The sequence below is a fragment of the Vitis vinifera genome, chromosome 11 (assembly GCF_030704535.1).
Source record: "Vitis vinifera cultivar Pinot Noir 40024 chromosome 11, ASM3070453v1".
Classification (NCBI taxonomy): Eukaryota; Viridiplantae; Streptophyta; class Magnoliopsida; order Vitales; family Vitaceae; genus Vitis; species Vitis vinifera.
In genome coordinates, this window is record NC_081815.1 from 13,716,708 (window position 1) to 13,731,339 (window position 14,632).

A 14,632-nucleotide genomic window follows, 5' to 3' on the forward strand; every position below is an offset into this window, starting at 1 on the left:
TCAGTGTCAGTACCGAAAAATGGTAGAATTCGGGCGAGTACCGGGAAAAGGATGAATCCGTGCGATTACCAAAAAATTGTCCGGACGAGTACCGAAAAATTGTAGAATTAGTGTCAGTACCGAAAAATGGTAGAATTCGGGTGAGTACCGATAAAAGGTAGAATCCGTGCGAGAACCGAAAAATTGTACAGACGACTACAGAAAAATGGTAGAATCAGTGTGAGTACCGGAAAATTGTAGAATCCGGGTGAATATCGGGAAAAGGTAGAATCCGTGCGACTATCGAAAAACTGTGCGGACGAGTATTGAAAAATGGTAGAATCAGTGTCAGTATCGAAAAATGGTAGAATTCAGGTGAGTACCGAGAAAATGTCAAATCCGTGCGAGTACCGAAATACTGTCCGGACGAGTCCCGAAAAATGGTAGAATCAGTGTCAGTACCGAAAAATGTTAGAATCTGGGCGAGTACCAAGAAAAGGTAGAATCCGTGCGAGTACCGAAAGACGCTACGGACGAGTACCGAAAAATGGTAGAATCAGTGTGAGTACCGGAAAATGGTAGAATCCGGGCGAGTACCGCGTAAAGGTAGAATATGTGCGAGTACTGAAATACTGTCCTAACGATTACCGAAAAATGGTTGAATTTGTATGAGTACCCAAAAATGGTTGAATCAATGTCAGTACCGGAAAATAATTGAATTCGGGTGAGTACCAAGAAAAGGTAGAATCCGTGTGAGTACCGAAAAATTGTCCGGATGAGTACCGAAAAGTTGTAGAATCAGTGTCAGTACCGAAAAATGGTAGAATTCAGGTGAGTACCGAGAAAAGGTAGAATCCGTGAGAGAACCGAAAAACTGTACAGACGACTACAGAAAAATGGTAGAATCAGTGTGAGTACCGGAAAATGGTAGAATCCGGGCGAGTACAAGGAAAAGGTAGAATCCGGGCACGAATCACTTGCTTAGTGAGGAATGCCTTCTTTGTCACAATTAACCCTCTCTTGACCGTGCACAAGTCCTTTAAAAATTTTGCATATGTGGGGACTTGCTTGATCATATCAAGGAAGGGTATATTCACCTTCACTTGTCTCAAAACTTCAAGAATTTCTGATGAATTCTTGATTCCCTTCTTTCCATGTAAAGCTTGAGGAAAAGGGGGAGGCATATGTTTCTTCATCATATCCTCTTTAATCACTATCCTTGGCTCTTCTTCAATGCTTGATTTAGATGCATTTTTCTTCCCACTCTTCTCTTCTTGGTTATTGCTCTCTTGAACCAAGGTTCTCCTTGACATGAGTTCTTCATCTTGCCTCACCTTAGGCAAGGGTTGATCAACCTCCTTCCCATTCCTCAAGGTGATCACAACTTTGACCTCCCTCAACTTTGAAGACTCCCCATCTTGGGTTTCAACTTCATGAACACCCTTTGGATTTTGGCTTGGTTGAGAGGGAAACTTTCCTTTCTCATTCATTGTGTTGAGGTTAGTAAGCCTAGAGATGGAGTATTGAATATTATCTATCTTCTGAGATAGATCATTTTGCATCCCATCCATTCTCTTAATTTGAGAACTCTCAACATTTTCAATCTTTTGGTGCAATTGGGAGTTGATTGGCTTTTGTTCACCCATAAAGTCACCCATGACTTTACTTAGGTTCACAATGGCTTGCTCCACTAAAGAGGTTTGTTGAGGTGCTTGGGTTTGGGCTTGTGGTTGGTATGGAGGTGGCCTTGGTTTCCAAGAAAAATTTGGATGGTTTCTCTAGCTTGAATTATAGGTGTTTCCATAAGGTGCATTGTTGTTGGGCCTAAATTGCCCCACAACATTGGCTTGATCACCTAACATCTCCCTCACAGCTGGGATGGTTGGGCACTCATCTACCACATGATCACATGATTGGAAAATGGTGCATGGCACGACATGGGCTTGTGTCTTGGAAATGGCTTGGACTTCATGCATTTTTTTCAACTCAAGTTCTTCCAACCTCCTTGCCATTGTTGCCACCTTAGCTTTCATGTCCATGTCTTCACTTAACATGTACATTCCACCCTTTGGATTTACAGGAGCTTTCATCCTTCCCATTTCTCTTGATTTGGGCTCATCCCATCCTCTTGATACCTCAGATACATAACTTAAAAAGTCCATGGCTTCTTCTGGATTCTTACTCATAAAATCTCCCCCACACATGGTTTCAAGAATTTGCTTCATGGAGGAAGACATCCCATCATAAAAATAGCTCACCAAGAGTCATGTATCAAAGCCATGATGAGGACAAGCATTGATGGCCTCCATATACCTTTCCCAACATTCATAGAACTTCTCATTTTCTTTTACAGAAAAGTTTGAGATTTGTCTCTTCAACCCATTGGTCCTATGGGTGGGGAAAAGTTTCTTCAAAAATTCGGCCTGAAGATCAACCCAATTCTTTATCCTCCTTGGCCTTAAAGAGTTAAGCCATATTTTTGCCTTGTCCTTCAAAGTAAAAGGGAATAGCTTGAGTCTCATGAAGTCTATTGAAGCTCCTCCCTCTCTAAAAGTATTGCACACCTCCTCAAACTCCTTGATGTGGGCATATGGGTTCTCACTCTCCATTCCATGGAAATTTGGTAGGAGGGGCACAATATGGGGCCTTATAATCAACTGCTCAAGAGGAGGTACGATGCATGAGGGTGCACTCATCCTTGGTGGGTGCATTCTATCCCTCATGGATAGATATGCATTTCGATTATCCCCTTGACCGTGTTGAGAATTCTGATCCTCTTGTGGAGGGTCCATGATGTTTACACAGATATCCAACTCTGTGTCTTGAGGATTCTCTATCCTTACTAGTCTTCCCTCTTGGTCCCGAATCCAATAGGGCATGCACAAGCTACAACTTCCCTGAAAACAAAACAAAGACAACAAAAACAAAAGAAAACTAGAATAAAGTTAAGGTTAGAAAAAAAATGAAAGTAAACTTAACAAAAGGAATTCTACAATTAAAAGAAAGGAAATGAAGTTAGTGAAAAAGGAATTCACCAAACTTGTGATGGAAATCACAAGTAGCCTCTAAAAAGTTGTATCACTATATCGTGGCACCATCCCCGGCAACGGCGCAATTTTGATTCGTGCCCAGTTGGGTATTCTAATAAAAAATATTTATAAATCCTATGCCCGAAAACTAGCGTAGCAAAGCTACTATAGTATAGCAGCTCTAGGGTCGAACTCTGGGATGGGTTTTCACTCTACCAGTGATAGACTCAAGATTAGAAATTGAATCTGATGATTTCCTTTGTCAAAAACTTAAAGTTTAAAAGAAAATAAAATTTGTTTTGAAAGTGGTGTTTGAAACTAAACTAACATAGAACTAGGTAAAAATGGAAGAAAGAAAGTCTCCCGGAGCTAAAGGTTGCTATGATCAAGTTCAGAATGCAAAGTGGGAAATTCCGGATTTTTCTCCTCGTATTAGGGACAACACCATAAAGGATGGTTGTTTCCCGAAGCGGTATAGGTTTAACAATGAAGATTTAATCCATAAAAAGTCAATAGAAATGGTAGTCAAGTTCCATTAATGGCTTTAGACGCTATGGGTCTTCACCTTGACCCACTTTCCAATGGCTTGTACATGATAACTAATGGTCTTATGTGGATCTAGCAATAAGTATCCACAGAGACCTAAAATCTTATCATGTATTGGCCATTCAAAGTGATTCTAAGGGATTTAAAGCAAAACTTTAGATTTAAAAGCCATTTATGAACTCCAACTACCTGTATTTAATGCACGAGAGTTTTCCACTTTTGCATCTGGACTTTTCACCTAACTTCCTTTACTCCAAGAAACCAAAGGTTTAGCCTCTCATCCTCTGGGAAAACATACTCAGAGGTTGTTTGGCTTCCAAGAAAAAGAAAATAGAAGAGAGAAAAGGAAAGCAAAGAGAACTCTATATTTCTCCTCGAGAGGAAAATTTCACTAAGTGTAAAAAATACAATAATATTTCGAGAGATGATTTCCACCCCTCTTATAGTCTTTACAAAGCAAAGCCTGTGATTGGTTAATTACAAGGATAAGAAAGGAATTTACATAAAAAAAAATACAGAAGAAAAGATCTCATGTGGAGTCGGCAGAACAGAGGAGATTTCGCACCAAAGTCGCATGAACAATACAAGGTGCAAAATTCGCACTTGCATGGGCTGGTGCGAAATTCGCACTTGCATGGGCTGGTGCGAAATTCGCACTTGCATGGCATTTTCGCATGAATAGTACAAAGTGCGAAATTTGCCATTTTGAGCTCCTTATATGAATGGCAATATACCACTATAGGTACTTGATTTGTCAGCAATTCCAAGCCGGTTCCAAATATGGGATTCTTGAAAGGTGATTTGCACGATGAACAAAATAGAGCCTCCCAAAGTGACAGTGCATGGCTACAAAAATTGCTTCTTTCCTCTGTTTTTCCTCTTTGCTTCTCTCCTTTACTTGGCTTGTCTTAATGATCCAAAAAACTGTCAAAGCACTAAAACTAGCCACAAATATGATTAGAAGTCATTGCTAGGTCCTTAACATGCCAATTGGAATAAAAATGGAGAACTACTACACAAAAGTGCTTAAAACATAATGAATTAAAGGTGCAAAATAGCACTTTTTGGGTAGTAATCAATAGGCCCTTTCATTATTCACCAAGTGCATTCCAATGGAGTAGTGGAACTACTCAATTCCAACAGCACAGATACTTTCAAAGTCAATGGCCACCGTCTCAAGCAATTCATGGAGCCTTTCAATCAAGACAAGGAGAAAGTCAGTCTCCTTGAGCCACAACAATCTTAACCAAAAAGGGGTAGATGAACTTAGTCTTTCTGAAGGCTAATCAAAGCCCATGTTTTTGTTTCCATTTTGTTGATTTAAAAGCTTTATTATTTGTTTTAATTTTAATTCTAGCTTTATTTATTTTATTTTATTTTGATCTAACTTAGACTTTTTGAATGATCAAAATTAGGAGGAACTTCAAAGGAAATGGAGGGAAGCCTTAAAGAACCAAAGAAGGAGAAAAAGCCTAAAAAAAAGGAGCAATATTTCAACTTGTGAAAACGGGGGACAACTTGCGAAATCCTCAAGGCTTAAATTCGCAAGTCCACTATTCAACTTGCAAAAGCACCTTCAGGCACATGTGTGCCATTTCGCAAGTTCAAAATCCAATTTTGCAGCCTGCGAATCAAGTTGCGAAATGGGGCAACTTGCGAACCAACTTCCAAATTCAGGCCAATTTGCGAAAATACAAATCGTCATTTAAATTCCTATTTAAACCTCTGATTTTCTCATTTTTCATTTCACACAGCCACTACAAGTTGCGAAAAAGCCCTACAAGTTGCGAAGCCCAAAAATTTCAGAGCATCCCCTCCATTGGAAGCCCAGAAGTCGTGGGTCTGAAGAAGACCATTCCACGCACCTCCGCGTACCCTGTGGAACATGAGCCTCTCCATTTCAGCCATGGCCAAGACGAGAGGAGCCTAAACCGCATCTCCATCAGCTCACAACACTAGGCCGACAGCTTCACCTACCCGGGACTCCATATCTAAGGCTCCACAGGCCTCTGCCATTCCACTGTCTAAGGGTGGAGTGCCATCTAGCCCTCCTCAGTGTAGGTGCGAGACGAGGAGACCACCCACTACACCTGGGGCAAGCACTTCGTGCCCCAAGAAATCAGTTTGTCACCCTTCTGTAAAGAAAGCCAGAGTTTCAGGCCTAAGAGAGTCATCCGCACCTCCACAACCTCTGCCACCTACTACAGAGTCTTAGATTCCTTCTAGGATGAGTCCGGAAGTGATTATCAGGCCACCTATGGTTACACAACCACATATAGAGGGAAATTTGGATTGTCGAGCCAGACCATTCCACTCCGAGCTATGCTTTGATATGGAGACTTTCAGACAGTAGCCAGAGCTTAGAGATTCATGCCACCTACTGCAGAGATAACATTTGGAGCACTTGATGACTCCTAGGGACTTCTTCTATCCCCGAGTAGCACTAGACTTTTATCAATCTATGACTACACATCGCGTCCGGGATCCTACTATCATCCACTTCACTATTGATGGACGCCATGGTATCTTAGGAGCCAAACACATTGCAGAGGCCCTGCACATTCCATATGAGCCTATGAGTCTTAAAGATTTCAAAGAGTGGGCTCATTTTTCTTAGAGGGACATGGTCCGTATATTGTCCAAGGGGACCTCTACACGCTCATTTCTTCTTAGGAAGGAGCTTCCACCTGGGATGCTTCTTCTGGATGTGGTGTTGCACTCCAACATATTTCCACTTCAGCATATGGTGCAAAGGAGAGGAGCTATATTGGAGGCGTTATTCCGGATATCAAAGGGTTTTTACTTTGGCCCTCATCATTTGATTATGACCTCTCTTCTTTACTTTGAAGAGAAGGTCCACAGGAAGAAGCTACAGAGAGCAGATGCCATTCCATTACTTTTTCCTAGGCTGCTCTGTCATATATTAGAGCATTTGGGCTATCCTTCTGAGCCTCAGCTTGAGCACCACCGCATTTGCCGAGAGTTATTCACTCTCGACAAATGGAATCATTTGACAGCCTATGTAGCACCTTCATGAGCCCTAGATATGCCAGTACCTCCAGAGTTACCATAGGATGAGCAGCCACCACAGGCACAGTAGGTACAACAGCCTAAGATACCTATAGAGATCATACCACCTGCCCCTGCAGCACCTTCTATAGTGCCCACGCTTGAGGCTACGTCTTTTGCTCCTCCTACCACTCTTGAGACTCCACCAGTTGTACCAGCTACATCAGCACCTCTTCCATCCGAGTCTACTATCACCATATCCACTTCAGAGTTCAGAGGCCTATGTCATACATTGTAGACATTGAGTACCACTCAGAGTGTTCATGCCTTATAGATAACAGTCATACGTGCACATCAGGATTAGCTTATTGCCATGCAGACCCAGCATACTGCCATCCTTAGGCAGATACAACAGCATTTGGGTATTTTTCCGCCACCTGGGCATGATATGCCTGGTCCATCAAAGCCTACAGCTCCATCTCAGCAGGCTACTCCAACAGAGCAGACTATGCCTCATGAGGAGACTACTATAGCAAAGGTCGAGACTCCAATCTAGAGCACTCAGACTACTACAGCAGGGCCATCGTCTCCACATGACCCTCCCACCACTACCTGATCATCTATCTACTTTTTGTATTTACTTATTATAGTAGAACTCTTAATCCCATGTTTTTTATGTTTTATATATTGGGATTGGATGTATTACTTGTGCATATTTCATATTGTACTTTCTTAAAGTAATACATATCCATTATTTTTTACTATACTTGGCATACTTTTATTTTATTTCCTTTACTCATTTTTATTGTTTTTTTTAATCATGTGGTTTCTCCTATACAATTCAGACTCTATTATACTCAAGAGGTACCACTTCCTCCCTTTATTTTCAATTGCTCTTCAAACATTGAGGGCAATGTTCAGCTTGGTTGGGGGGAGAGAGTTGAGGAAGGAAGTTTTGTTATTAATGCTAAGTTATTTTGGTATAGTTGCTTTTTACTTAATTTTTAATTTTTTTTTTTTAGTTTTTAGTCTACTCTTCATGGTTATCAAGGAAAAATTCTCAAAATGAAATGGGAGAAATTGAATTTTTGTCTTTTTATTTGACTTAGAATTTGTATTATGCTTATTAAAGTTGATGAATTGTTGAAACTTCTATTGAATTCAACCTTATTTCTTTCACTTTAAGCTTACCACACACTGTGCACACTAGGTTCCAATTATAAGATGAAAAACTATTTCACCCCCTGAACTTAGGAAAATTTAGACTTGGTACCTTTGACCTCATTTTAATAGTGTTGAGACACCTTATAAAAGGCCAATGAGCCTTTGAAAAAAATGTTATACTTGCCTTCAAACCCGAGCAAAGTCTGAGGGGTATATGGTGAAAATCTTTAAAACCTGGTGCCCTAAGCCTTCATTGGTTGGGAGTCACCGACCTCAATGCTCGTTACAAGGGTGAATAGGTGGAGTTTAACATACTGTAGGTGCTTGGGTATTGCATTCCAATCTCAAAAGTCTGGGGTAAAATCCGAGGAGTTAGTGGTCAAAAGATCCTTGAATCTTGATGCCTTAAACCTTAATTGGTTGGGAGTCATTGATGGACCCCCATTACTTGGACAATTTAGAAAAGAATACCTTTAAGATTTTTACTCCTACCAGGAAAAAAATGTATGAAATAAATGAGGTGCGTTCTTAGCCTATTGGAGGTTGTCAGTTTGCTAAGATTTGAAAAAGAACTAGGTTGGGGGGGGGGGGGAGAGAGAGAGAGAGAGAGAGAGAGAGAAAGAGAGAGAGAGAGAGAGAAAGAGAGGGAGAGAGAGAGATTAGTTCAGCATACTATATTCGGAAACTAATAAGTAACACTTAGATTTTTATGGAAGAGTAAGGATTGACCTTTGGTAGTGGAAACTCTTTTAAAGCTTAAATTTACATAATGCCTTCTCTTTATGAATTGTGATTAGGCAAGTTATTTGATAACTCTTGTTAAAGTTTGAGTTTTATATCTTTAATGTTCCATGTGAGAGTTTGATCATCATGCCACTTGAAATTATTTGAAGTGATCAGCATGATGTTGTAAATTATAGTACTGTTTATTTTTATTTTTCTCTCCTTCATTGCTAAGGGACTAGCAATATGTCGGTTGGGGGGAGTGATTACTACTCAAAAAGTGCTATTTTATAGCTTGTAATAAACTCTTTTAAACATGTTTGAGTAGTAGTTAGTGCCTTTTAACTCAATTGGCATGTTAAGTACCCTTGCAATCATTTCTAATCAAATTGTGTTAAGTTTTGGTGTTTTTGATAGCTTTTTTTATCACCAAAGCAATCAAAGAATATGGGAGATCTTTGTATAGTTCATGGCAAACCAAGTTAGAGCTCAAATTCTTGAAGAAACTAAGCTTTGGAGCTTCATAACCCTTTGCCAAAGCCAAATGAGGATGCAAGGAAGAAAAACACAGAAGAAATCAACCATCCAAAAATTTCACAAGTTGTGGAATCCAACTTGCGAGATTTTCGCAACTTGCGAAGTAGGAAGGGGAAAGGAATCGCTGTAGGACAGAGAGCTAATAGGTTGCAGGACAATTTCGCAACTTGCGAAATGGATAATTTCAACTTGCGAAATCCACCTGTAATTTGAGATATTTGCGCACCAACTCCTTTTGATATTTATCTTCAGATATTTGTGTATAAATCCCTATTTTCTCCTTGTAACCCACCAATGACATGTTTTCTTGGTTGGGAAGTTAGCAGGAGGGGTGAATAGCTTCTCTATAAAATCTATTGTAATTTTCTTTTAAAAGATGGCTTGGGAGTTTTTCTCAGAGACAACACTTTATATAGTTTTTTAGAAAGTAATACGTAGAGCTTTGCTCTGCCTTACCTTCTCATTTTGTTTTCTCGTTATTTTTATTTCTAGCAAATCAAACTCTGAGGATGTTTTCCCAGAGGATGAGTGGCTAGGCTTTTTGTTTCTTGGAGTGAAGGAAGCTAGGTAAGGTTCCGAATGCAAAAGTGGAAGTTTCGTTGTTTCAGTTTTTAATGAAGAGAAAGTGTGATCCGTTAATGGTTTTTATCTTTTTAGTTAACTTAAAATCCCTTAAAATCACCTGGGCCAACACTTGGTAAGGCAAGTGGTCTTCGTCCATTGAGATACACTAGTTTATCTCTTGCAAGCCTTTGGGAGGTGGTTTAAAGGTAGGATTATCTAGAATAGCCAACACTTGGTAAGCTTTTGGACTCCCAAGAGACATCCATTAGTTATCTCTTGCGAGCTTTTGACGGGTAATCCAAGGTTAAGGATCACCTTGAATGGAAAATGCTAGGTGAGAGGTATGAGTCATTACAAGATGCATCAATGACAGGGATTTAGTGTTTGAACCCATTAAGGGGAAGCATCTGTACCACACCGGTTTGGGAAATAACTATATGTTAAATCCCCAATGCGAGGTGATTTTGTGCCCAACTGGTGTATGTCCTGTTGATTGGTGTTCAATCAACTGGTGTACCTTGATTTCGGTCCTTAGACGGGAGTAATCAACAAAATTTATAACCTATATCACCATGTACTAGGATAGCCTCAGCTAGCATAGCATAGTGGCTCTAGGATCATTCACTGGGAAGGGTTTTCAACTTACTAATTATATTAATTCAAAGTTGAATTAGTGCTTTTTCATTTCAAGGTTAGCTTTAAAAGAAAACATAATCTTTGGTTGAAAAAGGATTGGTTTTAAGCTAACCAAAAATACTAACTGAAATTACTTATAAAGAAAAGTGTTTCTTAGAGTTTTTGGATCACTAGGGTCATGTTCCTATTACAAAAAGAGAGTTCCGATCACTTGAATCTTTTCTTCGCATTGGGGATTTAACATATAGTTATTTCTCTAACCGGTGTGGTATAAATGTTTCCCCTTTTATGACTTCAAACACTAATTCCCTGTCACTGAATCATCTTGCAATAGCTTGTGCCTCTCACCTAGCATTTCCCATTCAAGGTGATCCTTAACCTTGGATTTCCCTTCACAAGCTCGCAAGAGATAACTAATGGATGTCTCCTTAGAGTCCAAAAGCTTACCAAGTGTTGGCTATTCTAGAAAATCCTACCTTTGAACCACCTCCTAAAGGCTCGCAAGAGATAAACTAGTGCATCTCAATAGACGAAGATCACTTGCCTTACCAAGTGTTGGCCCAGATGATTTAAAGGCGTTTTAAGTTAACTAAAAACATAGAAACCATTAACGGGTTACACTTTCTCTTCATTAAAAGCTGAAACAACAAAGCTTCCAATTCTTGCATCCGACATCTTACCCAGCTTCCTTAACTCCAAGAAACAAAAAACCTAGCCACTCATTCTCTGAGGAAACATCCTCAGAGCTTGTTTGGCTAGTAAGAAAAATACAATCAAAATTAGTAGGTAAGGCAAAGCAAACCTCTGTGTATTACTTCCTTCAAAACTATACAAAAAGTTGTCTCTGAGAATAAGCTCCCGAGATCTCTGTGTAAAGAAAATTACAAACTATATATATGAGGTTATTCACCCTTTGTTCTTACTTATTAACTAAGGAATCCTATGATTGGTGGATTACAAGGAGAAAATGGGAATTTAAACAACAAATATCTGAAGAAAAAATCCAAAAGAGTCAGTCGCAAATATCTGGAAGCACTTAGGTGGATTTTGTAGCATGCAACATGGGCTGCGAGATTTCACAAGCTGAAAGTCTCCATTTCACACAAAAAGGCTGATTTCACAGCTAGCACATTGTGATTTCGCAGTTGTGAAATTGGCTTTCAACTTGGTGCAATTTGCTTCCAATGTCCATAACTTCTTCAATTCAGCTCTGATTTGTGCACCGTTTAAAGCGTTGGACTGCTGACTTCCCAAGCTTTGAAATGACATATAGTATGCATGAAATGGACTCCAGGAAGTGCTTTAAATGTGTTCAATAGTTTCTATCCTCTTGAATTCTTCTTGTTAGACTTCTTTCTTTGTTTCCTCTCCTTGCATTCATGATTTGCTTTTGGCAAAGGACTATAAAGCTTTAAAGCTTGGGTTTTTCATGTAAAAGAGCTTCCATTTGATTTGCCATGGATTCTATAGAACTCTCCTCAATCTTGGATTGCTTTGGTGATAAAAAACACCAAAACTTAACACAATTTGATTAGAAACGATTGCAAAGGTCCTTAACATGCCAATTGAGTTAAAAGGTAATAACTACTACTCAAATATGTTTAAAAGAGTTAATTACAAGCTACAAAATAACACTTTTTGAGTAGTAATCACGAGGAAAAGATCCAAGTGACCAGAATCTCCCTTTTTGTATGACGAACCTGAGCCTAGTGATCTAAAACTCCAAGAAGCACTTTTCTTTGTAAGTAATTTCAGTTACCTTATCTTTGGTTTCACTAAAAACCAACCTTTTCAAACATATTTATGTTTTCTTTTAAAGCTAACCTTGAAAAGAAAAAGCACCAATTCAGTTTTTGAATTAATATTAGTTGTAATTTGAAAACCTATCCCTATGGACGATCCTAGAGCCACTATGCTATGCTAGCTAATGCTACCCTAGTATATGGTGAAATAGGTTTATAAATTTTGTTGATTATTCCCATCTAAGGACCGAAATCAGAGTACACCAGTTGATTGAACACCAATCAATAGGTCATACACCAGCAGGGCACGAATCAAGCTCACAACATCAAGTTGTTCATGTTATCCACATACCTAAGTTGCTCATAGCATCTGACCAAGAATCATTCATATCATCCACAACCCTGAGCTATTTATAGCATTTAGAGGCCTGCTCTCATAGGATTCTAGGTTGTTCATATCATCCATAAAGTTGATCTATTCATAGCATCCATAGCCTGAGCTCACAATCTAGAGTAGCTTATATGATCCACAACCTTGAGTAATTCATAGCATCTAGAGCCTGAAGTTCACGAACCAGAGTCATTCATATCAACCATAGCCCTGAGTTGTGCGTGGCATCTATAGCTCTAAGCTCACAACCCAAAGTTGTTCAAGTCATCCATAGCCTTAAGCTGTTAATAACATCTAAAGTCCTAATTTGTTCATAACATTTAGAGCCTTGAGCTCATGACCCAAAGTCGTTCATGTTAACCATAGCCTTGAGATGTTCATATCATCCTTAACCCTAAGGTGTTCATAACATCTTGAGGCCTGAACTCACTGGATCTCGAGTCATTCATATCATCCACAACTTTAAGCTTTTTGTAGCATCTAGAGCCCTAGGGTTACGACTCGAAGTGGTTCACGTCAACCACAACCTTGAGTTGGTCATAGTATTTGGAGTCATGAGCTCATGACTTGGAGTTATTCATGTCATGCATAACCTTGAGCTCATGAATTAGAATCATTAATATCATCTACATCCCTGAGCTGTTGTGGATCCTCACCCGATCCACCAATCGGCGTGACTCGCTATTTTAAAGGTGAAAGGGAAAGCTGGTTTTCGAGTTTTGAAAAATTCTGCCCAATGAGGAACGGTTTTGTTTGGAGTCACCACTTACTTTTTATTTTTATTTTTAAATGGGGAAATTTAAGTAAGAACAAAAACCCCAACATGACTCCAGTCAAGAAAAAACGGTCTACGAAACTAGATTCTAGGTCCGGGGATCAGGTTACCTATCGGGAAGGTACCTCACGCGAGGTAGCACTCCTCTAGGCCTGGAACTCGGTCTCTACTAATGAATTGGGTATATGGGAGCATATGGGTCAAAGATCAAACAAACCTTGGGCTAAACAAATGACATGAATCACATAGACCCGCCTAGTATTTAGCATGCACATACACTCAACAAGTCAAAATCAAAGTGCATACCTGAGGTCCCCAACCATGTGCTACAAGGAAAAGGTGAGGCAACAAGCACAATCATGTATTAGGCATTCATGTTCAAGCATCAAAGTTCACACTTAAAGAGGAAGTGAATGGAAATGAGGATAACCAATTGTTTATTTCTTTTCACATTTCCCAAACAACAATTTGCCTATCACGAAATTCACATTTTTACCATTGAGGATTCAGCCACATTCTTCATTGAAACATGCATTAAAATAGAACCACACTCTCCATTGAAACACGCACTAAAATTCAGCCTCCTTCTTCATTGTTTATCATAAAAAAAAAGACCAAAAAAAAACCAGCTATATACTCACCATCATGCAGCCACCTTACTCACATTTAACTTCATTTCACAGTTCAAACACCAACACACCTTATGCAACCCATGAAATCTATAGCTCCAAATCTCAGATCCTCTCATTGGGCTTCATGGTTGCACTCTCCCCCCTTGAAACCACCTCTTCTTACAACCCACACGAATTACCATGGATGCATCTAAGTTTCAAACATTAGATTCTTCATATGCAGCCACCAAAACATCATTGATTTTCATTGACTTTCAACCACTTACCTCTTCGTTAACATCTTCATGCTATGCCAAACTGCCCATTTATAATAGAAACAAAAACTGTCCATTGATCTTGTGAATTCCCGATAGCATTTCTATTTTCATTTATACAAAAATTGAATAACAACTCAAATCTTTTATGGCAATCCTCATTTTTAATTCAAAGAAGGAGACAAAAGCAACTAATCTAAAAAAAGTCATGGCATCTGTACTTCAAACAAAAAATAAAAATAAATAAAGTAGAAAAATAATAATAATAACAAAAACCAATTAAATCACTTGTTATAACATTTGCATTTTTAAATAAGTTAGAAAAGGACAATAACGATGACTAAGTTAATCTTCACAAAATCTCCATTTCTAATTCTAAGATCACTAACCTCTACTTGCAGTTGTAATCTTTCCTGGAGATGCAGAAAATGCTGATGCTAAGGCAATTCTATTAGTCTGAAACGCAGGTGGTGAGATGCTAGACGGCACGTGTTAGCCTTTGATGGTGGTGGATAATTCCCTCTCAATTGAAGCTTCTCTCTCAATCAGTGTTTTTTTTTCTTTCCTTCTCCCATTCTCTCTCTCTGAAGCTCAAAAATCTCCTCGTTCTCTTTTTTTTCTGGACCCCTCCCCCCCCTTTTCACCTCTGTT

The 14,632-nt window shown here is 39.2% G+C and overlaps 1 non-coding gene across 1 annotated transcript; it reads left to right on the forward strand.

The window, feature by feature from the left end:
* The first annotated feature begins 2,253 nt into the window (after window positions 1–2,253).
* LOC132254709 (small nucleolar RNA R71) lies at window positions 2,254–2,360 on the forward strand. Its single transcript, XR_009467014.1, has one exon. It is a non-coding gene; the product is annotated as a small nucleolar RNA R71 (small nucleolar RNA).
* The last annotated feature ends 12,272 nt before the right edge of the window (window positions 2,361–14,632 follow it).